The sequence below is a fragment of the Octopus bimaculoides genome, chromosome 2 (genome assembly GCF_046866305.1).
Source record: "Octopus bimaculoides isolate indiv1 chromosome 2, ASM4686630v1, whole genome shotgun sequence".
In the NCBI taxonomy this organism is placed as follows: Eukaryota; Metazoa; Mollusca; class Cephalopoda; order Octopoda; family Octopodidae; genus Octopus; species Octopus bimaculoides.
Window position 1 is genome coordinate 156,092,747 of NC_142929.1, and position 25,226 is coordinate 156,117,972.

The following is a 25,226-nucleotide window of genomic DNA, read 5'->3' on the forward strand; positions in this document are numbered from 1 at the left end:
AATAACAATGAATTTTTAAAAATAATTTTGTCTTCTTGTAATTACAAATAAATAGAGAGAAAGAACAAAGAATTCCCCACAAAACGATCGTTTTCGATGCGGCATTGTAAAGCTAGTTAAGTGCATCATTTTACTCGCTTCCCGCCTATAAAAACATCGTAAACAACAAAGCAGGAAATTATAACGATAAATCGACTCATTGTTATTTTGATAAGATCGTCGGTAGGTGAAAAAAATTGGATACTCATACAAGGATCCTGATGTTTAAATTATTAAGTAACAATAAATTCAGTCGATTCGATCCAGAATCTCAAGTTAAGGAGAAGTCAACCAGGAAGCCTAATTTCCTATCGAATCTAAATATATACGGATATGATCATATATTTATATTACAAAGTACGGACGAATGTACGTATATATGTATACATGTCAATCTATCGATCTGTCGATCTATCTATCTATCTATCTATCTATCTATCTATCTACCAAATTCATCAATACAATACAATACATACGTACATACATGTGTGTGCGTGTGTATACATACATACATACATACATACATACATACATGTGTGTGCGTGTGTATGTGTGTATACATACATACATACATACATACGAACATACATACATACATACGAACATACATACATACATACGAACATACATACATACATACGAACATACATACATACATACGAACATACATACATACATAACTGAAATATGCTCTCCCAACAAAGCCATTTGTACATCAAGCACTGTCTAATCGTTCAGTCATGTATAGCATGCACGGACAAGCGCGCACGCGTGCACGCACTCAAATTGATAAGTGACTTACTTGTGTTATAATTTTCATCACATCAACTTTCGACGATTTAGTGGGACCAAATATTTGTATATTAAAAGCTGCAATTTTAAAAAATCGGGTATCTTTGTTTGAATAAGCTGCGTCTATGGTCGATGCGATCGCTCCCATTAGCACCACCAGGAAAATAATGGTAGCAGGCATTCTTTAACGCTAACCTGTTACTGTCAACAGTCAACTAACCAAGGAATACTATAAATTAGTGGTAGTGTTGACAAGGTACATGCTAAACGTTTGAGAAAAATCTTCTCGCAGTTTCGTTTACTGACGTTTTCCACTCACTGATGACGAATTGATTCTGTTAAAAGCTGAGCAGTTTATTCACACACACACACACACACACACACACACACACACACACACTGAAGCACTGATGCAAGCACTTAAACACACTTACACATTACTCCAATTACACAATAACTCCAAACGCCCATTTCCACGAAACACACACATACACTTACGCAAACTTATTTATGACATTCATAATGAAAAAAACACCCATTTACCCCAAATACACATGCGCACACGCGTGCGAACACACACACACACACACACAAACACAAGCGCATCGCGCGCGCGCGCACAGATACATATGGCGGTAGGTGGTTTGGTGGGTGTTGCCTTATGTGTGTGTGGGTGTAAAAAAAGTTGCAATGGTATATTTATATTATTTGAGTGACTTTCATATTTAACCAATCACTGTTTGGACCGCGCGAGGGTACATGTGGATGTATGCTCAAGTATCATGCAGCATACATTATGCAAACGTAAGATACACATAGTTATCGTGAGATTGCACGTAAATTTATATACATACACATACACACACATACGATTTATAAGAGAGGGAGAGAGAGAGTGAGAGAATGACAAGGAAAGGGTGTTGCAAAATGAGAGAAGGGGGAAGCAGATTAATTACCTACTTTCCTAACTACTTTGTTGTCTTATTCTCCCTACAATCTCTTGCCTCTTCCTCCCTCTGTTGTCGTTACTCCTCCTATAGCTCTCTTTCCGTCTATGCTTTAACTTTTGCATTGATCTGAGATGTTACATGCATGCATAATATATGTGAAATATCTCCGTGTGTGTGTGTGTGTATGGTTGTGCGTGAGTGAGTGCTTCTGTGTTGGCACACACACACACACACACACACACACACACACACACACACACACAAACGTGTGATACACACATACTGGACTGCAGCTATTTTGGGGCTTTGAATTTGAGAGATTTTGTTGAGCAAATAAAGCCCAATACTTTTTATTACTTTTTTCTTTACTGTAGTATTTATTGTAACGGACCTTTGCCGAACCGCTAAGTTACGAAGGTGTAAACTCACCAACACCGGTTGTCAAGTAGCTCAAGGAGTAGAGAGGAAGACACAAACACAAACACACATTCATTATACACACACATATGCACCCCCCCCCCCATATATATATATATATATATATATATATGTGTGTGTGTGTGTGTGTGTGTATGTGTGTGTGTGTGTATGTGTGTGTATGTTTGCATGTATGTATGCAGGCATGCGTGTATGTATACAAATTAGCTGTGAAGTTAGTAAAGTGACTTAAGCGCCGTGTGTGATCCTTCTTAAACTTATGAAGAAACATTTATATAAACACACACATATTAGGTCCTGGTAGACTATAAAGGTAGGGCATTTCTAGAGAAGCTCTCACCCAGAATTCTGGGCTACCAACATGGTTGGATTCCAGTCTAATACCGAAATTCTTCAAGAGTAAATCTGTTGTGTGAGTGTAGCGAAGAGTAAAATATAATCCAAATTATAAGACATGGAAATCTTTAATGATGTGTTAAAGGATTTGTGTGTGTGTGTGTATAATGCACACACACACACACACACACACACACACACACACACACACACACACACACACACACATACACACACACACACACACACACACACACACACACACACACACACACACACACATATATATATATACACATATTCATGTGTGCATGTATATATGTTTGTGTGTGTGTGTACATGCGACTACATTATTATTGTTGTTGTTATTTTTTTAACTTTTAGTCTGCATGCTTGTTAGTCACTTGCCGAGACACACCCAGCGACCGAGGACGAGTGAAGGGTAAGATATGTTACAGTATGAATGAAAGCTTGAGGAGGGGAAGGAGCAGTAGCAGAATATCTTCGGGTAATACAACACAGACATTTAAATGGATAGGGTTAATCTAAGGATGTGGGCAGTACTTGTCAGCACAATCTTTTGGATTTCTCTGAGACATGGTTCTCCTGGGATGTTATCTAGATGTTTCTAGCATCCCTTTTTTTATCATACCTAGAGCACCTACGATAATAGGAACTATTCTCGCTTTAAGATGTCACATCTTTTGTATTTCAATTTCCAGATCCTTATATTTACTTAATTTATCAAATTCCTTTACTGATATATTTTTATCAGTGGGAACATTTACAGCTATTAGTCTACAAGTATTTTCTTCCCTGTCTTTACTAATCATATCTGAACGATTAGCCTGGATCGTTCTGTCAGTGTTGACTGGAAAATCCCAAAAGATAGTGACATTTTACCTTCAACGACGGGCTCAGGATGATGTTCACACCACTAAGCAGGAGTGCTGATTTTGTAGTGTTTTCATAGTTTCCAATGTAAATACTATCCTACCCCATCGTGGCGATTTCTATATTCGTTTGGTGTCAGCACAGGACATCCCGAAACGAGATGGTCTATTGTTTATGTCTATGAAGAAATTTATAAATTGAGGCCTGACCTAAGAGAAATAGGAATTAGAATTAAGAGCTGGCCAAGATTAACAACAAATTGTATGGAAGGAGTAAGCAGACTTATGAGAGTGGTGGAGCAATGGTAACTGAAACTATTTGCCGCACAAAGTTGCTTTATGCAGTATACTAGATAAAATAAAAATACAACACAGCCCGGGCAATAAAAAAAGGAGGATTGTACCTGCTTATATCACGCTCTATTATCTAAGGTTGGACTGGTTAACAGGTAAATTAAAATTTTCAAGAGCCCAGCTTGTAAATTATCTTTGGTCGAAGTCAATTTAAATATAAATAGGTTAATTGTAAGATAGCCCATAAATTGTGCACTTCTGTAGGTCAACAACAGACTTTGCAAGTTATCATAGATATTAAGATAAGGAGTCACTACATCTTTAATAGGGAAAAAGCGAAGCGCAAAAAGTGGTGCTCCTCGGCAAAAAGACGACTGTCACCTTCTCTGTCTATCTGTCTGACCGTCTGTCTACCTGTCTGTCTTATCTATCTATCTGTAACGAGAGAGGTGTCTATCTGTATATGGAAATTGCTAGCCTTTTGCCAAAATTTTAAACGAATATATGTACACATACATAGCTGGTAAACTACATTCACGCATGCATACATATGTACGTACATACATAAGCACACACGCACGTGTGTGTGTGTGTGTGTGTGTGTGTGTGTGTGTGTGTGCGTATGCGTTTGTGTGTGTGTGTTTATGTTAGAGTAACATCCACTTACTGGTGATAGGGTACCCATTTTCTTTACACTCTCTCTCCTTGAAGGGCTATTTAAAAGAAGTTGATTAAAGTTTCGTCAGAGGATGAAATCTCAGTTTTGAATCACTCTTAAACTTGCCATTCAATCATACTACTTATGTCCACCTGAAAAAAATTTTGAGTCCAACCTCACCGACACCTGTACTATACTCCAGGTTGTTGCCACTCATGTTCGCCACCACCTCTTTTTATATTGTAACAGTTTAGATACAAGCAATCACAATATTAAATTCGTGGAAAAGTGCGGACGGCGAGCAAGATTAAAGATTGTACACGTTCGATCTACGCTTTAGCCAGGGCTATAGTTAAGTCGTGTGCAAGGAAAGCCAGACATGACTCAATAATCTTCAAGATTTCGATTAAAATATATTTTAAAGGCGTAAACACACAGAGCTTCATAAATAACAGTCATTTATGAAAACATGCTGTGATTCTGGCCGTAACTAAAGAAAGCAAAAAACGAAAAAATTTAAAGACTATATGGACAAGATTTTAAGCGGCTAAAATATATTCTAAGCAAAAATTCTTAAGTAGGCACCAGGCCAAAAGGTTGGATTAAATCCATTTCTGTATTTGAATTGTGGATATGTTACCGAATTAAGAATGTTTTAAAATATGCCAAGGGAGATAACTAACGATCGTGTCTGCCAAGCCGCTGCTCTTCGTAACGAAATATCAACAATAACAATGAATTTTTAAAAATAATTTTGTCTTCTTGTAATTACAAATAAATAGAGAGAAAGAACAAAGAATTCCCCACAAAACGATCGTTTTCGATGCGGCATTGTAAAGCTAGTTAAGTGCATCATTTTACTCGCTTCCCGCCTATAAAAACATCGTAAACAACAAAGCAGGAAATTATAACGATAAATCGACTCATTGTTATTTTGATAAGATCGTCGGTAGGTGAAAAAAATTGGATACTCATACAAGGATCCTGATGTTTAAATTATTAAGTAACAATAAATTCAGTCGATTCGATCCAGAATCTCAAGTTAAGGAGAAGTCAACCAGGAAGCCTAATTTCCTATCGAATCTAAATATATACGGATATGATCATATATTTATATTACAAAGTACGGACGAATGTACGTATATATGTATACATGTCAATCTATCGATCTGTCGATCTATCTATCTATCTATCTATCTATCTACCAAATTCATCAATACAATGCAATACATACGTACATACATGTGTGTGCGTGTGTATACATACATACATACATACATACATACATACATACATACATACATACATACATACATGTGTGTGCGTGTGTATGTGTGTATACATACATACATACATACATACGAACATACATACATACATACGAACATACATACATACATACGAACATACATACATACATACGAACATACATACATACATACGAACATATATACATACATAACTGAAATATGCTCTCCCAACAAAGCCATTTGTACATCAAGCACTGTCTAATCGTTCAGTCATGTATAGCATGCACGGACAAGCGCGCACGCGTGCACGCACTCAAATTGATAAGTGACTTACTTGTGTTATAATTTTCATCACATCAACTTTCGACGATTTAGTGGGACCAAATATTTGTATATTAAAAGCTGCAATTTTAAAAAATCGGGTATCTTTGTTTGAATAAGCTGCGTCTATGGTCGATGCGATCGCTCCCATTAGCACCACCAGGAAAATAATGGTAGCAGGCATTCTTTAACGCTAACCTGTTACTGTCAACAGTCAACTAACCAAGGAATACTATAAATTAGTGGTAGTGTTGACAAGGTACATGCTAAACGTTTGAGAAAAATCTTCTCGCAGTTTCGTTTACTGACGTTTTCCACTCACTGATGACGAATTGATTCTGTTAAAAGCTGAGCAGTTTATTCACACACACACACACACACACACACACACACACACACACACTGAAGCACTGATGCAAGCACTTAAACACACTTACACATTACTCCAATTACACAATAACTCCAAACGCCCATTTCCACGAAACACACACATACACTTACGCAAACTTATTTATGACATTCATAATGAAAAAAACACCCATTTACCCCAAATACACATGCGCACACGCGTGCGAACACACACACACACACACATACACACACACACACACACACACAAACACAAGCGCATCGCGCGCGCGCGCACAGATACATATGGCGGTAGGTGGTTTGGTGGGTGTTGCCTTATGTGTGTGTGGGTGTAAAAAAAGTTGCAATGGTATATTTATATTATTTGACTGACTTTCATATTTAACCAATCACTGTTTGGACCGCGCGAGGGTACATGTGGATGTATGCTCAAGTATCATGCAGCATACATTATGCAAACGTAAGATACACATAGTTATCGTGAGATTGCACGTAAATTTATATACATACACATACACACACATACGATTTATAAGAGAGGGAGAGAGAGAGTGAGAGAATGACAAGGAAAGGGTGTTGCAAAATGAGAGAAGGGGGAAGCAGATTAATTACCTACTTTCCTAACTACTTTGTTGTCTTATTCTCCCTACAATCTCTTGCCTCTTCCTCCCTCTGTTGTCGTTACTCCTCCTATAGCTCTCTTTCCGTCTATGCTTTAACTTTTGCATTGATCTGAGATGTTACATGCATGCATAATATATGTGAAATATCTCCGTGTGTGTGTGTGTGTATGGTTGTGCGTGAGTGAGTGCTTCTGTGTTGGCACACACACACACACACACACACACACACACACACACACACACACACACACACACACAAACGTGTGATACACACATACTGGACTGCAGCTATTTTGGGGCTTTGAATTTGAGAGATTTTGTTGAGCAAATAAAGCCCAATACTTTTTATTACTTTTTTCTTTACTGTAGTATTTATTGTAACGGACCTTTGCCGAACCGCTAAGTTACGAAGGTGTAAACTCACCAACACCGGTTGTCAAGTAGCTCAAGGAGTAGAGAGGAAGACACAAACACAAACACACATTCATTATACACACACATATGCACCCCCCCCCCATATATATATATATATATATATATATATGTGTGTGTGTGTGTGTGTGTGTGTATGTGTGTGTGTGTGTATGTGTGTGTATGTTTGCATGTATGTATGCAGGCATGCGTGTATGTATACAAATTAGCTGTGAAGTTAGTAAAGTGACTTAAGCGCCGTGTGTGATCCTTCTTAAACTTATGAAGAAACATTTATATAAACACACACATATTAGGTCCTGGTAGACTATAAAGGTAGGGCATTTCTAGAGAAGCTCTCACCCAGAATTCTGGGCTACCAACATGGTTGGATTCCAGTCTAATACCGAAATTCTTCAAGAGTAAATCTGTTGTGTGAGTGTAGCGAAGAGTAAAATATAATCCAAATTATAAGACATGGAAATCTTTAATGATGTGTTAAAGGATTTGTGTGTGTGTGTGTATAATGCACACACACACACACACACACACACACACACACACACACACACACACACACACACATACACACACACACACACACACACACACACACACACACACACACACACACACACACACATATATATATATATATATATATACACATATTCATGTGTGCATGTATATATGTTTGTGTGTGTGTGTACATGCGACTACATTATTATTGTTGTTGTTATTTTTTTAACTTTTAGTCTGCATGCTTGTTAGTCACTTGCCGAGACACACCCAGCGACCGAGGACGAGTGAAGGGTAAGATATGTTACAGTATGAATGAAAGCTTGAGGAGGGGAAGGAGCAGTAGCAGAATATCTTCGGGTAATACAACACAGACATTTAAATGGATAGGGTTAATCTAAGGATGTGGGCAGTACTTGTCAGCACAATCTTTTGGATTTCTCTGAGACATGGTTCTCCTGGGATGTTATCTAGATGTTTCTAGCATCCCTTTTTTATCATACCTAGAGCACCTACGATAATAGGAACTATTCTCGCTTTAAGATGTCACATCTTTTGTATTTCAATTTCCAGATCCTTATATTTACTTAATTTATCAAATTCCTTTACTGATATATTTTTATCAGTGGGAACATTTACAGCTATTAGTCTACAAGTATTTTCTTCCCTGTCTTTACTAATCATATCTGAACGATTAGCCTGGATCGTTCTGTCAGTGTTGACTGGAAAATCCCAAAAGATAGTGACATTTTACCTTCAACGACGGGCTCAGGATGATGTTCACACCACTAAGCAGGAGTGCTGATTTTGTAGTGTTTTCATAGTTTCCAATGTAAATACTATCCTACCCCATCGTGGCGATTTCTATATTCGTTTGGTGTCAGCACAGGACATCCCGAAACGAGATGGTCTATTGTTTATGTCTATGAAGAAATTTATAAATTGAGGCCTGACCTAAGAGAAATAGGAATTAGAATTAAGAGCTGGCCAAGATTAACAACAAATTGTATGGAAGGAGTAAGCAGACTTATGAGAGTGGTGGAGCAATGGTAACTGAAACTATTTGCCGCACAAAGTTGCTTTATGCAGTATACTAGATAAAATAAAAATACAACACAGCCCGGGCAATAAAAAAAGGAGGATTGTACCTGCTTATATCACGCTCTATTATCTAAGGTTTGACTGGTTAACAGGTAAATTAAAATTTTCAAGAGCCCAGCTTGTAAATTATCTTTGGTCGAAGTCAATTTAAATATAAATATAAATAGGTTAATTGTAAGATAGCCCATAAATTGTGCACTTCTGTAGGTCAACAACAGACTTTGCAAGTTATCATAGATATTAAGATAAGGAGTCACTACATCTTTAATAGGGAAAAAGCGAAGCGCAAAAAGTGGTGCTCCTCGGCAAAAAGACGACTGTCACCTTCTCTGTCTATCTGTCTGACCGTCTGTCTACCTGTCTGTCTTATCTATCTATCTGTAACGAGAGAGGTGTCTATCTGTATATGGAAATTGCTAGCCTTTTGCCAAAATTTTAAACGAATATATGTACACATACATAGCTGGTAAACTACATTCACGCATGCATACATATGTACGTACATACATAAGCACACACGCACGTGTGTGTGTGTGTGTGTGTGTGTGTGTGTGTGTGCGTATGCGTTTGTGTGTGTGTGTTTATGTTAGAGTAACATCCACTTACTGGTGATAGGGTACCCATTTTCTTTACACTCTCTCTCCTTGAAGGGCTATTTAAAAGAAGTTGATTAAAGTTTCGTCAGAGGATGAAATCTCAGTTTTGAATCACTCTTAAACTTGCCATTCAATCATACTACTTATGTCCACCTGAAAAAAATTTTGAGTCCAACCTCACCGACACCTGTACTATACTCCAGGTTGTTGCCACTCATGTTCGCCACCACCTCTTTTTATATTGTAACAGTTTAGATACAAGCAATCACAATATTAAATTCGTGGAAAAGTGCGGACGGCGAGCAAGATTAAAGATTGTACACGTTCGATCTACGCTTTAGCCAGGGCTATAGTTAAGTCGTGTGCAAGGAAAGCCAGACATGACTCAATAATCTTCAAGATTTCGATTAAAATATATTTTAAAGGCGTAAACACACAGAGCTTCATAAATAACAGTCATTTATGAAAACATGCTGTGATTCTGGCCGTAACTAAAGAAAGCAAAAAACGAAAAAATTTAAAGACTATATGGACAAGATTTTAAGCGGCTAAAATATATTCTAAGCAAAAATTCTTAAGTAGGCACCAGGCCAAAAGGTTGGATTAAATCCATTTCTGTATTTGAATTGTGGATATGTTACCGAATTAAGAATGTTTTAAAATATGCCAAGGGAGATAACTAACGATCGTGTCTGCCAAGCCGCTGCTCTTCGTAACGAAATATCAACAATAACAATGAATTTTTAAAAATAATTTTGTCTTCTTGTAATTACAAATAAATAGAGAGAAAGAACAAAGAATTCCCCACAAAACGATCGTTTTCGATGCGGCATTGTAAAGCTAGTTAAGTGCATCATTTTACTCGCTTCCCGCCTATAAAAACATCGTAAACAACAAAGCAGGAAATTATAACGATAAATCGACTCATTGTTATTTTGATAAGATCGTCGGTAGGTGAAAAAAATTGGATACTCATACAAGGATCCTGATGTTTAAATTATTAAGTAACAATAAATTCAGTCGATTCGATCCAGAATCTCAAGTTAAGGAGAAGTCAACCAGGAAGCCTAATTTCCTATCGAATCTAAATATATACGGATATGATCATATATTTATATTACAAAGTACGGACGAATGTACGTATATATGTATACATGTCAATCTATCGATCTGTCGATCTATCTATCTATCTATCTATCTATCTACCAAATTCATCAATACAATACAATACATACGTACATACATGTGTGTGCGTGTGTATACATACATACATACATACATACATACATACATACATACATACATGTGTGTGCGTGTGTATGTGTGTATACATACATACATACATACATACATACATACATACATGTGTGTGCGTGTGTATGTGTGTATACATACATACATACATACATACGAACATACATACATACATACGAACATACATACATACATACGAACATACATACATACATACGAACATACATACATACATACGAACATACATACATACATAACTGAAATATGCTCTCCCAACAAAGCCATTTGTACATCAAGCACTGTCTAATCGTTCAGTCATGTATAGCATGCACGGACAAGCGCGCACGCGTGCACGCACTCAAATTGATAAGTGACTTACTTGTGTTATAATTTTCATCACATCAACTTTCGACGATTTAGTGGGACCAAATATTTGTATATTAAAAGCTGCAATTTTAAAAAATCGGGTATCTTTGTTTGAATAAGCTGCGTCTATGGTCGATGCGATCGCTCCCATTAGCACCACCAGGAAAATAATGGTAGCAGGCATTCTTTAACGCTAACCTGTTACTGTCAACAGTCAACTAACCAAGGAATACTATAAATTAGTGGTAGTGTTGACAAGGTACATGCTAAACGTTTGAGAAAAATCTTCTCGCAGTTTCGTTTACTGACGTTTTCCACTCACTGATGACGAATTGATTCTGTTAAAAGCTGAGCAGTTTATTCACACACACACACACACACACACACACACACACACACACACACTGAAGCACTGATGCAAGCACTTAAACACACTTACACATTACTCCAATTACACAATAACTCCAAACGCCCATTTCCACGAAACACACACATACACTTACGCAAACTTATTTATGACATTCATAATGAAAAAAACACCCATTTACCCCAAATACACATGCGCACACGCGTGCGAACACACACACACACACACATACACACACACACACACACACAAACACAAGCGCATCGCGCGCGCGCGCACAGATACATATGGCGGTAGGTGGTTTGGTGGGTGTTGCCTTATGTGTGTGTGGGTGTAAAAAAAGTTGCAATGGTATATTTATATTATTTGAGTGACTTTCATATTTAACCAATCACTGTTTGGACCGCGCGAGGGTACATGTGGATGTATGCTCAAGTATCATGCAGCATACATTATGCAAACGTAAGATACACATAGTTATCGTGAGATTGCACGTAAATTTATATACATACACATACACACACATACGATTTATAAGAGAGGGAGAGAGAGAGTGAGAGAATGACAAGGAAAGGGTGTTGCAAAATGAGAGAAGGGGGAAGCAGATTAATTACCTACTTTCCTAACTACTTTGTTGTCTTATTCTCCCTACAATCTCTTGCCTCTTCCTCCCTCTGTTGTCGTTACTCCTCCTATAGCTCTCTTTCCGTCTATGCTTTAACTTTTGCATTGATCTGAGATGTTACATGCATGCATAATATATGTGAAATATCTCCGTGTGTGTGTGTGTGTATGGTTGTGCGTGAGTGAGTGCTTCTGTGTTGGCACACACACACACACACACACACACACACACACACACACACACACAAACGTGTGATACACACATACTGGACTGCAGCTATTTTGGGGCTTTGAATTTGAGAGATTTTGTTGAGCAAATAAAGCCCAATACTTTTTATTACTTTTTTCTTTACTGTAGTATTTATTGTAACGGACCTTTGCCGAACCGCTAAGTTACGAAGGTGTAAACTCACCAACACCGGTTGTCAAGTAGCTCAAGGAGTAGAGAGGAAGACACAAACACAAACACACATTCATTATACACACACATATGCACCCCCCCCCATATATATATATATATATATATATATATATATATGTGTGTGTGTGTGTGTGTGTGTGTGTGTGTGTATGTGTGTGTGTGTGTATGTGTGTGTATGTTTGCATGTATGTATGCAGGCATGCGTGTATGTATACAAATTAGCTGTGAAGTTAGTAAAGTGACTTAAGCGCCGTGTGTGATCCTTCTTAAACTTATGAAGAAACATTTATATAAACACACACATATTAGGTCCTGGTAGACTATAAAGGTAGGGCATTTCTAGAGAAGCTCTCACCCAGAATTCTGGGCTACCAACATGGTTGGATTCCAGTCTAATACCGAAATTCTTCAAGAGTAAATCTGTTGTGTGAGTGTAGCGAAGAGTAAAATATAATCCAAATTATAAGACATGGAAATCTTTAATGATGTGTTAAAGGATTTGTGTGTGTGTGTGTATAATGCACACACACACACACACACACACACACACACACACACACACACACACATACACACACACACACACACACACACACACACACACACACACACACATATATATATATATATATATATATACACATATTCATGTGTGCATGTATATATGTTTGTGTGTGTGTGTACATGCGACTACATTATTATTGTTGTTGTTATTTTTTTAACTTTTAGTCTGCATGCTTGTTAGTCACTTGCCGAGACACACCCAGCGACCGAGGACGAGTGAAGGGTAAGATATGTTACAGTATGAATGAAAGCTTGAGGAGGGGAAGGAGCAGTAGCAGAATATCTTCGGGTAATACAACACAGACATTTAAATGGATAGGGTTAATCTAAGGATGTGGGCAGTACTTGTCAGCACAATCTTTTGGATTTCTCTGAGACATGGTTCTCCTGGGATGTTATCTAGATGTTTCTAGCATCCCTTTTTTATCATACCTAGAGCACCTACGATAATAGGAACTATTCTCGCTTTAAGATGTCACATCTTTTGTATTTCAATTTCCAGATCCTTATATTTACTTAATTTATCAAATTCCTTTACTGATATATTTTTATCAGTGGGAACATTTACAGCTATTAGTCTACAAGTATTTTCTTCCCTGTCTTTACTAATCATATCTGAACGATTAGCCTGGATCGTTCTGTCAGTGTTGACTGGAAAATCCCAAAAGATAGTGACATTTTACCTTCAACGACGGGCTCAGGATGATGTTCACACCACTAAGCAGGAGTGCTGATTTTGTAGTGTTTTCATAGTTTCCAATGTAAATACTATCCTACCCCATCGTGGCGATTTCTATATTCGTTTGGTGTCAGCACAGGACATCCCGAAACGAGATGGTCTATTGTTTCGTCAAATGTGTTGCAGAACGTTAGACTGGTAGTTTTTTGTATGCAAGCTTTGACCTTGTGCCGCCAATATGAAACCTTCAGTCTTTACCTTCAGTTCTGAACTTCTCAGCCACTGATGGATTGTAGCTTGGTCTACATTAGCATTTCGTCTTTGAAATATATACTATCCATGCAGAGTCTTCTGGCTCCACTGCTCTTCAATTTGTTTCTGCCCGTTCTTTTTTGCAGTCTGCTTGATCCGTTTTGCTTATTTTGTAGTAGTGGTTTAGGGTTCTTCACATAATTCAGGGTTAATGCCCAGTTCCCTTGCGAATTTGCAAGCTTCTTTGACAATAGAATGTGATTTTTTTGCTGCTTTCGTGTTTGCACACAAGCCGCAGCACCCAGTCCTTTGTACTGGGTAAGTACCTGTTCATTGCTATTGCAGCGGGTCATCCAGATTGTATCTAGATAGGGTATTCTGCAGAGTAGCTGATAAGTATAGCACAGGATGTCCACAATTTAAAGTAGTCGATTACACAGACCACAAATTCGTGATCTGTACAGTCGCCTTAGATAGGATTCATACACAGGGACCCGGTTACTGGAAGCTGAACACGTCATTGACGGCGCGTAAAGATTTCAGAGACTAGATTAGTGAACTAGTCAAAAAGGCGTTGACGGGGCAATAATCAACAATAAATGGTACTTTACTCTGGAAAGTGTGATTAGCATAGAATCGATAAGGTTTAGCAAAGGACTAGCAGTAGAAAGAGACAGAGTAGAGGCAGAGTGAGTCAAGAAGTTAGACGAGGCTTTTAGAAAAGGCATCGTGACCGACGTGCTTGCAGCGAGATTGAATTCTTCAACGCGAATTCAGAGCTAAGGCACGAATACTTAGACACGAAGGAACGAAAGCCATTCAATGGGCCCGAGTGGTAGAAGCACGACGTGGAAATAAATCCACGATCCGATCCTTACCGGACCACGACGGGCAAATGATAACTGATCCAAGACAGATGTGTACGGCCTTTCAGCGGCGCTTCGCTCAACTGTTCGGGAGCAGCGGTGAGCAGGATCGCAGGATGGAATTCACGTCCTACCTCGACAGGCTGCCATGGCTCTCAGCGACGGAGGCGGAGTGCTGCGAAAGGCAAATAACAGCCTTTGAAATGCGGGAAGCAATGGCTCGCTGCACGATGGGTATATCGCCTGACTTACATGTCAGCCTTGTCCGGTGACCTCATAGCAAACGTTTACTGGAACTGGCAACAGAATGGGAGAATTCCCAGTTTTATGAGCCGAGGAGTGGTGGCGTTGCTGAGAAAAAACCTTTTTTTTTTCTGTGCCTATCCTTGTTTTGAGTCCATCGTTGGACCATTTTCTTTAATGGACATTCCATTTCGATATCATTTTGTAAGTTAATTCCCTTCTTTTCTGATTTTAGTTCTCTTCCTGGTTCTACACCCTTCGTTATATTTTTGGTCCTTTCTGTTTGATTCTAATCTTACTTTATAATGTTTAACTATATTCTTGGTACCTTCTGTTTAGTTATATTGTTACTTCTTCATTTGTAAATCATTTACTCAGAGCTAGTTCTTCATATTTGACTGAATACTTAGTTCTTCATCTTTCTTTGTATTCTTCTTGGTGTTTCATTTTCAATTATATTTTTATTTCTTCAGATTTCGTTATATTCTTTGATCTCTAACTTTTGTCTTAGTTATATTCTTGGCTGTTCATAATAGTGTATATTTTGTCATATTCTTGGTTGTTTATCTATGCTATATACTATATTTTCATCTTTTGTGAAAAATATTGATTCTTTATCTTTGGTTGTATTCCTGATATTTTTTCCTTTATTCTTTACTATATTTTTGGTTCTTAAAATTTAATTATATTCTTAGTACTTCATTAATAGTTGTGTCGTTAATTATTCATATTTAGATGTATTCGTGGTTCTTCTACTTGATAACAGCTTATGTTATGATAAATTCTTGATTCTACTTGTTTGATTAAGAATGGAAGGAAAAAGAGAGGGGGGATTTGTATATGCGCAATTACCGTTTAATCATTTTAAATCAAGGCTCAAAGGCGGGATTCGAAAGATACTCTTTACACTTTTACTTGTTTCAGTCATTTGACTGCGGCCATGCTGGAGCACCGCCTTTTTAGTCGAGCAAATCGACCCCAGGACTTATTCTTTGGAAGCCTAGTACTTATTCTATCGGTCTCTTTTTGCCGAACCGCTAAGTTACGGGGACGTAAACACACCCCCATCGGTTGTCAAGCGATGCTGGGGGGGGGGGCAAACACAGACACACAAACATATACATATATACGACGGGCTTCTTTCAGTTTCTCTCTGCCAAATCCACTCACAAGGCTTTGGTCGGTCCGAAGCTATAATAGAAGACACTTGCCACGCAGTTGGGACTGAACCCGGAACCGTGTGGTTCGTAAGCAAGCTACTTACCACACAGCCACTCCTACGCCTATGGTCATGAAATATTACTGACGATATATATACGCACAAATGTTTACATGCTTGCATACATTCTTGCCCACCAATGTAGCAGAAGTGATTTACACTGTCATTGTGTGAGATGTTTTCGTTTTGACTCATCTAGGCTTAAATACCTGAATATCGGCTCCACGGCCCTTTTCGTTCCAGCGGTCACAGGACCTCATGATTAAACGAACCTGTATTGGTCGGTTTCCAGCTGTCCAATCGTGTTGGCGCAACAGTTCATTTTTTCTTACGCGGGAAATTTATCACCAGCTGTGGGAGCCTACTGATTGCTTGCTCTACGTCACTGGCACACGCCACTGACCACGCGCAACTTTGTATCTGACCCTAGCCAGTGTCCGCTTTCATCTTCTCCACAAGACGCCTGTCTACATCATTGTTGTATGAACATCACACGACCAACAGACCAACAGCTGCCTCTACACGCCACCAAACAGTACGTCAACTTTGTCTACCAGATCAGTCCAACCTGACCACGAAATTCTTTCACACATTTTTGTTGTGACCTGTTATGTTGTTTTCTTTCGTGTATGGCAATTGTTGTATTTTATAACGGAGACTAAACCGTCGCCTACCCGTTCTGAACTGCATCAAAATATTTGTGAAGTTTATAAAAGACTCTTTCGTTATTCCAACCAACATGTTACAGTGACAAACCCGTGCTATTGTGGTAACGCCACCACTTGTTACACCAACACACGGAAACACCACACACACACACACACACACACACACACACACACACACACACACACACACACACACACACACACACACACACACAAATGTGTACCACGTCATGGTGTGCTGTGTAAGAGCTTAACTTCTTCAATCACATACATCTATGTCCATGTGCGACGTTACAAAAACTATGAAATAAGCGATAACGCATGAACGGGACAAAATGCATTTGGAGGAATATGAAACAATATCAGTGATATTTCAAAAATGCGTTCCTGCAGCCGTTTCAATAATTCTTGCGTAACGAGATTATTACATAATTCTTAAGAACTACCATGTCAAGGATAGTTTTTGAAATGTAAATAACAAAATTCGGTTTACTCTTATACAACTTAAAGATTGAAAGAGAAATCAAAATAAAAACCAAAAGGAAATATAGATGTAAATAAAGAAAATAAGAAATAAAGTGTTAAATCATAAGTTTTGTCGGGATTGGTGGAAGTTTGACGAGTATAAATTATGTCTAATAATATAGATAACGTCTTAATATGCTTATCAGAATAATGGCGGTGAGCTGGCAAAATCGTTAGAACTCGGGGCAAAATGCTTAGCTGTCATTGTGCCAAAATTTGAAACCATTATCCTTATCAGAACAAAGTAATGCAATCGAAAAATCTGAATCATGGAGTTCTTGGCTGAGTATTGTAGTAAACCAGATAGTTGTTGCTGGCACTCCGTCGCTTACGACGTCGAGGGTTCCAGTTGATCCGATCAACGGAACAGCCTGCTCGTGAAATTAACGTGCAAGTGGCTGAGCACTCCACAGACACGTGTACCCTTAACGTAGTTCTCAGGGATATTCAGCGTGACACAGTGTGACAAGGCTGGCCTTTTGAATTACAGGCACAACAGAAACAGAAAGTAAGAGTGAGAGAAAGTTGTGGTGAAAGAGTACAGCAGGGTTCGCCACCATCCCCAGCGGAGCCTCGTGGAGCTTTAGGTGTTTTCGCTCAATAAACACTCACAACGCCCGGTCTGGGAATCGAAACCGCGATCCTATGACCGCGAGTGCGCTGCCCTAACGACTGGGCCATTGCGCCTCCTAAACCAGATAGACAGAAGGAACATAAAGACTTTACAGAACTATGATATATACACATATTTTAGCAAGAACAATGACGCAGTTACTTATACAGAAACCTGTACAAACATATATCGTTACAGTTATATACATACATGTATACATTTATCAAATATATTGGGTTGTCCGGAAAGTTCGTACCGATTTATAGTAGCTTACCTTTCCACTTATTTGCCATGAAACCACCTTATTTCTGGGAAGAGGGTATTTTCAAGTTAAAGGAAAGATGGAGACGCATTGTGCAACAAAATGGTTCAATAGTTGGTTGATTAAAAATGTAATGGCAAGTATTTATTGAGCTTTTTCTTTCCTTTAAAAATTGGCACGAACTTTCCGGACAACCCATTACATAAGCACAGGCACTGCTGTGTGGTAACAAGCTTGCTTCCCAACCACATGGTTCCGGATTCAATCCCACTGCGTGACGCCCTGGGCAAGTGTTTCCTATTATAGCCTCAGGCCAACCAAAACCTTCTGAGTGGACTTGGTAGATGGAAACTGAAAGAAGCCCGTCGTCGGATGCTGCAGGGAGCTTGCCTCCCTTGTCAGTCATAAGAAAAGTGCTTTATCGTGGGTAAGAGTTATTTTGATTCTTCTTTCTAGCAATGTTGGTACTAATTAGTATCCTTAATCACTTTAATGACGTCTATACTTCTGCCTTTCGGTTGTAAATTGCGAATAAGCCACCTTTATTATAAATGTGTGTGTGTGTGTGTGTGTGTGTGTGTGTGTGTGTGTTAAGAGAACGTGATCACACAGACGTGATTTCAACAAGGCGAAGGACCACTGGATACTCTGATGTTGAGTAGAACAATTTATATTTAAAACTGTCTTTTCCCAAGTCGCTACTCCAAGTTTCTCTGACGATACCAGTTAAAAGAAAGTAACAGTTACGATAGATGCAATGGGTGCTCCGGAGTCGTGATCTATGAAGACAGCGCTTCGATTACATCACGCACGCGCGCGCGCGTATATGTATAGAAAAGAACTTAAAAGCGTATATTTCATACTCTCGTTATGTGTAGAGATTATAGCTTGCAGGCTCACTTTATCAAGCAGAAATAAATTTCAATCCTTTACTGATTGTCACATGTGACGTGAGGAGTTCAAACAACTGATTGTATTCAATATATTTTGGGATATATTTAATATTTATTGATTAATATAGCAATTAATACAAATAGAATATCATTTGTAGATAGTAATAAACATAATATTCGTTTCTCTCTGGGATATCATGCTCTTTCGACGATCTTTCCATTTTGACATTTATGGGTACTTAAGTCATAATTGTTTTCTCCACAGCACGAGAAGCTGTTTCCTGTTACGAAGTGTATAGTTTCACCGCAGCAGATTTGAAGATCCTTCTGGTAATGTTTATCACCGCAAGTCCCTAAAGCAAAGAAAAAATTAAATATAAAAAAGTAACGAAATATACCAAAGGAGTTACATCATTGTTGTGGTGAGAGTCACGCCACCCGCTGCGAGAATAGACGCGTTTTCTTTTTCTGAAAATCTAATCTTATCCAGACTGACATTTAGGCATTCACTTGCAAAACCAAGTGCTCCAATTATTTTTGGCATAAATGTAAATTTGTAATCTGGATATAGAAACCGGAAGTTTCGAAGCAGTTGTCGATATGTGTGTGTGTGCGTGCGTGTTTGCATGTATGCATGTATGTATGTAGGTATGCATGCATGCATGCATGTTTGCATGTACGTATGTATGTATTTTCAATGTCATTTCCTGCATATATACTCTAATATCAGAGTGACTTACTCTTAGAGATATGCTTTAACATGGCGATCCATATCGATACATCATGTCAGTAGGGTGTAGAGGGTTTGTGAGTGTTGTGCAAGCCTTACTGGACCTAAAACTTGAGCTTGTGCAATCACTGGTCTGACAAGTTTCCGATGTCCGGTCGTGTAGGAGGGCGCTGCAGCGAGAAAGGAAGCGGGTGCAATACTAGTTAGTACGGGCATTGCTGACATTTTGCATGGGCAATGGTCAGTGATTATCTTCATCGATTACGAGTGGACAGCCATCATCATGTATGTATGTACGTCGCTTCTGTATTTAATCTTTTAAATTTTTCCTCTGAAGAAAGAACTAGTTTATAGATGAATAGGTTGTATTCAATCTAATGTGACTTTTTTAGTAGCAGAGGATGAAAATAAGAGAAGTCCTTGCTAACGGATAAAGAACGAAACACGGCCAACACGTAGATAATCCGGATGGTTGAGAGAAAGAAATTCATACTTGACACGTAGGAAAAATTTGTTGTCCATGTGAAATCTGGAGAAAAATTCCGAATATATTTCTTTTATTTTAACTTTTCTTAAGCAAGAAGAATATTCCCCAAGGACGCTGTGTCTGCAAAGGACGAAGTTGTAAATTTGGTTACAACCCGAGGAAAAATGATTTGCAGTTTCCCGCTTGAAAATGGTGCCAAAATTTTCTGGTGAAGAAGACAATATGGTGACGAGAGACATCAGTGGTGTTCCTATGCGATGAGTGGCAGTCTGATTGCGTAGACGAAATCGCGAAGGAGAAAAAAGGAATACGTTTTCAGTGGTCAGAATTCGTCCGAAGTTCACCATTTTAGAAGGAATTGTGGTATGTGCTGCGTCATGTCACCATTTTAGTCTAGTGATCTGGAAGGTTGGGTCACCATTTTAGAAGGATAGGTTGTCCATGCTGCGTTGGAGTCCTCATTATAGATTAATAGTGTCCATTTGTGTCGGGGTCACCATTATCGAAAGATAAATGTCCATCACGTCGGGGGTCACCATTATAAATGGATAGGTTGTATTCCATTTAATGTGACTCTACTCAGAAGGCTGTAATATCATTTGACAGGAACACGGTATAAAGAAATACATGGAACAAGGTAGTAATTTTAAATGCCTTTAATGCTGGCCACACGTATATATATACAAGTTGAATGATAAATGGAAGTAGTTGATGGACATTTATTCATATATCTACATGCATCTGCCTGGGTTGTATGCTTGCTGTTAACCTTGGTGAGAAACTCACGAACAGCGATATATTAGAACCTGTGCAGTGTATTGCTGTTGTGTAGATGTTGTTGACGACGCTGGTGAGAGAGATAATGGTGGCGACAAAGGTGGAGGTCGCTGTAATGTGGTCAGTAGTTAGACCTTAGAAAGTTTGGAACCAAGAGACCCCGAGACTAGAAGGAAGTGAGTTTTTATAACTGACGTTGGGCTCAAATAGAGTTTAGAACAGACTGCCTCACGTGATTCATTTGGAGGCTGCGATTGGTTGGGTAGCATATTGGCGCACGATAGAATAAGAGACAAATTGTGCCATTACCAGCCAATCAGAGTGATAGACACAGCGGGGTCCAAAACAGCGCCCAAAAGTTAGCGGTTACTTGCTACGTCCGTATATATGTATATATAATAGAGAGAGGAAGCTCACTTGAGTTCGCTACAGGTTTCTAACAAAGATACAAAACTCCATCGTCGGAATGTAGATAGCGAAAACAATGTCACATTTTAAACCTGAGAAACGTCTTGCATAATTTTTTTTCTTTTTATGTTCCGCTTACAGATTGTATTTGTAATGTGAGAATCAAGTGGTTGTTTGATATTCTGAAAATCCAAGCTTATCTAGAGTGACAGTTTATCTAGAGTGACAGGCGTTTATTTACAAAGCCAAGTACTCCAATTACTTTTGGCATAAATATAAATTTGTAATCCGGATATAGAAGCCGGAGGTTTCGAAGCAATTGCCCATATGTATGTATGTATGTATGTATGCATGTCATTATTCAGTTTATTTCAAGATGTTTTGCCAATAGAGAAAGAACCGGTTTCTAACTTAGATCCAAGGTTTCTTCATTTGAATTTCAACATCAGCCACAGGGTGTGTATGTATGTATGTATGTATGTATGTATGTATGTATGTATGTATGTATGTGCAGATTTATATGTTTTATGTATGTATTTTCATGCATATAGACACATTTCTAGACATGCTCATATATATTTAAATGATACACTTCTGGAAAGTTTTACAAATTTTTACAGTTCCAGAGATGGATTGATTCTGTAGTCTTTGAATTAGCTTTCTCTTTTCTGGTTTTCAGAAGCCCAGTTTCTCAAGATTGGTATTTAGGCAGTGTGTTACATATCTCAGGGCTCCAATAATTACAGGTATAAACCTGAACTTGTAATATGGATAGAGTAACTGCAGATTTCTCAATAGTTCAACTAGGTGTTCTCTTTTTCACTGATCTTCAGCTTTATGTTACCCGCTGTGCAGCTAATTTCCACAACTGTGCGCAGTTTCTCTTCTCTATCTCAAATCATCATATCAGGTCTGTTGTGCTTACATTTTATTGAGGTCTTCACTGGTACATTCCACCAGTATTCCTTTTTATTATGAGTGGCTATGGCTTCTACCATATGGTGGGTTCTTATTTCTTTGTCCTCGGGTTTATCTTTTCAACAGATTTCATTATAGAGTGTCCTAGCTACAACGTCATATCTCATCGGTAGAGAATACCGTGATGACATTTTCGGACAACTGCTTATGATGTGGGTGATATCTTCAGCGTGAACTCCACAAAGTCTGCATCGGTTGTCACATTTTACAACTTTTCCCGCATCTCTATCCCTTTTGTGCATCAGGTACTTGGTAGATATTTCCTGTTCCAGGATTGCTAACATATACCCTTCGAAGTGGGAGGTAGTAATCTGGCTATTGGTCCATGATAAACTGCTTTGATGATCGATGTTACTATCATCACGGAGCTTTCCACTGACATATCCATGCATTGTCTTCTGATCATATAGGCTCACCTTTTCATCTGTATGCATGTATGTATGTATGTATGTATGTATGTATGTATGTATGTATGTATGTATGTATGTATGTACGTATGTATATATGTATGTATTTATGCATGATGCTTGTATGTATGTATGTATGCATGTATGTATGTATGTATGTATGCATGATGTTTGTATGTATGTATGTATGCATGCATGTATGTATGCATGTATGTATGTATGTATGTATGTATGTATGTATGTATGTATGCACGTTCAATTCCATGCATCTATGTATGTTTTAGTTAGTATCTATTGCCCCACTACAGCCATCACGTATTGAGTAGTCACGTGTATTAAGTATTGATCTGATCTATGGTCTTCTCGGTCCTATAACTGGTAACACGTACATACATACTTACATACACATGTGTACGCACACACCCATACACACGTTCGTGTGCCTTAAGAGAAATTGCTCAGAGTGGTCAGTGGAGTATATGAATAACATAGACAAATATAGGCGTATCAAATATCATACAATATAACTTATTGATTTATTAAAGTTATCCCTGCCTCTTGAAAATGTGTTATAGTTACCAAATAGCAAATGAAACAAATTCCATATGAAGAGGGGAGATAATCTCAAGGATCAAGAATTTTCCAACGAGAAGATAGTCGCTCATGCGTATTTCTGCCTCAATAAACGTCATCAGCACGACAATTGTCCTATCTAATCTCCTTAAATACTTACAAAAGCAATAGAACACAATTATGGTCAATTTAATTCGTATAATTTATACAAGAATGAGATAAAAGAAATAATCTAGAGTGACCAGTGGTATGTATATGAAGAACGTAAACAAATGGTTTGTCAGCTTTAAAGAATTCTTGATTCTTGAGATTATCTTCCCTTCTTATATAAAGTGTGTGTGTGTGCATATGTGCGTGTGCGCACGTGTGTGTATGTGTATGCGTATGTGTGTGTATGTGTATGCGTATGTGTGTGTATGTGTATGCGTATGTGTGTGTATGCATGCATGTATGTATGCATATATGTATACATATGTTTGCATCTGCCCATGTGTGCACGTATATATATGTATGTGTGTGTGCGTGTGTGTGCTTGCGTGTGTGTGTGTGTGTGTGTGTGTGTGTGTGTGTGTGTGTCTGTTTGTCCCCGCTACCATCGGTTGACAACTGATGCTGGCGTGCTTACATCCCCGTGAGTAAGCGGTTCGACAAGAAGACCCGATAAAACAAGCACCAGGCTTACAAAGTCCAGGGCTCGATTTCTTCAACTAAAATACTGTGCTCCAGCATGGCCACAGTCAAATGACTGAAACAAGTAAAAGAAAAGAATAAAAGAATATGTTCATCTGTGTGTGCATGGGCGTATACATGCGTTTAATTTTGTAATTATTCCAAGGTTCACAGTTCTGTCGGTCATCACGACCCATGTTAAGTTTCAGGCAACTTCACTATTAACTAACAAATGATGGAATGAAAAATAAATTCAATTATAGATTTACCTCCAAAGGTGCCGAAGCGGCAAAATGCTTAGCGGTATTTCGTTTGTCTCCATGTTCTGAGCTCAAATTCCGCCGAGGTCGACTTTACCTCTCATCCCTTTTCGGGTTGATAAAATTATTTCCAGTTGAGTTCTGGAGTCAATGTAATCGTCTTAGGCCCTTTTAGACGCCTTACTCGATATTTACAGGACTTGTGCCAAAATTTGAAACCAATATTGTAAGGGAGATAACTTTTAGTGAATAAAAAAAAAAAAAAAATTGAATCGCTTATCCCGATAATACAATTTACATATATCCATACTTAGATATGTATGTACCCATTTATGCGAGAATAAATGAATATCTACGTATGTAAATATGCATTTATACATAGGCTGAAAATAATATTAACAAAATAAAATAAATTAAACTTGTATAAGTTTTTATGCGAGCATTTATAACGTTTTTGGTTAAAAATGTTCGTAACCCGCTTATTTAAATATGCACACATATAGATGTGCGCATATATGTATATATACATGC

General features: G+C 38.2%; 3 long non-coding RNA genes across 8 annotated transcripts in view; all 3 read right to left on the bottom strand.

The window, feature by feature from the left end:
* The window catches only part of LOC149137265 (uncharacterized), a 28,265-nt gene extending 26,889 nt beyond the window's left edge, over nucleotides 1–1,376 (bottom strand). The window contains exon 1 of the long non-coding RNA XR_016240801.1: nucleotides 842–1,376. This is a non-coding gene — a long non-coding RNA (uncharacterized LOC149137265). The remainder of the gene's footprint in view (nucleotides 1–841) is intronic.
* A 3,014-nt stretch (nucleotides 1,377–4,390) lies between these two features.
* LOC149137266 (uncharacterized) lies at nucleotides 4,391–11,742 on the bottom strand. Its single transcript, XR_016240800.1, has 3 exons — nucleotides 11,224–11,742; nucleotides 5,985–9,646; nucleotides 4,391–4,455 (listed from the first exon to the last, which is right to left on the bottom strand). It is a non-coding gene; the product is annotated as an uncharacterized LOC149137266 (long non-coding RNA).
* A 7,754-nt stretch (nucleotides 11,743–19,496) lies between these two features.
* Nucleotides 19,497–25,226, bottom strand: part of LOC106878235 (uncharacterized) — a 17,558-nt gene continuing 11,828 nt past the window's right edge. For all 6 annotated transcript variants that reach the window (XR_016240805.1, XR_016240804.1, XR_016240807.1 and 3 more), the window contains one exon: nucleotides 19,497–19,759. This is a non-coding gene — a long non-coding RNA (uncharacterized LOC106878235). The remainder of the gene's footprint in view (nucleotides 19,760–25,226) is intronic.